The sequence below is a fragment of the Pygoscelis adeliae genome, unplaced genomic scaffold, assembly GCF_000699105.1.
Source record: "Pygoscelis adeliae isolate BGI_AS28 unplaced genomic scaffold, ASM69910v1 Scaffold505, whole genome shotgun sequence".
Classification (NCBI taxonomy): domain Eukaryota; kingdom Metazoa; phylum Chordata; class Aves; order Sphenisciformes; family Spheniscidae; genus Pygoscelis; species Pygoscelis adeliae.
This window is the reverse complement of record NW_008824811.1, coordinates 557,392-557,998: the sequence shown is the minus strand read 5'-3', so window position 1 is coordinate 557,998 and position 607 is coordinate 557,392.

The window sequence follows — 607 nt, the reverse complement described above, 5'->3', positions numbered from 1 at the left end:
GAGGCTTGCCTTATTTGACGGCTCTTTGTGCCTTGTTTGGGTAGAAAATATTCTTCAAACAGGGAGAGAAATATACTTACCCTTCAATCATATCGGGGTTTGGGGGGTTGGGTTTTTTTGTGGGGTTTTTCTTCTTCTTCTTTTTCTTCTTTTTCTTACCAGGACCCTGCTCTTGCGACAACTACAAACCCCTAATTTATGCTTGGCTGGTTTCTATCTATCTGTTCGTGTGCAGTATTGTCTACTAGCTTAAATAACCGCTCTCTTTCCCCATTTCTTAGATGAGACGCTTCTATTAACGCATCCTACCAGAGATGCCTTCCCCCCCCCAAAACACCGCGTTTTTGACTCTGTTCGGTTTATGGTGCATTACAAACCAGCTTCTTCTGTGCTGCTGTTCCCTAGTCAGCTATTCCCATCTCGTATTTACCCATTTGACTCCTTCCTTTTGTACGTACTTGTTTTAATTCTCTCCGCTGAATGTCCCCTTTCCAAGGGAGGATAACTCCTCCGGTCTGTCACGCCGCTTTTCAAACCGGATCCCTTCCCTTCAGATTCCTTGCAACCCCCTCCAGCTCCGGCTCAACCCAGCGGGGCAGGCCCCGGC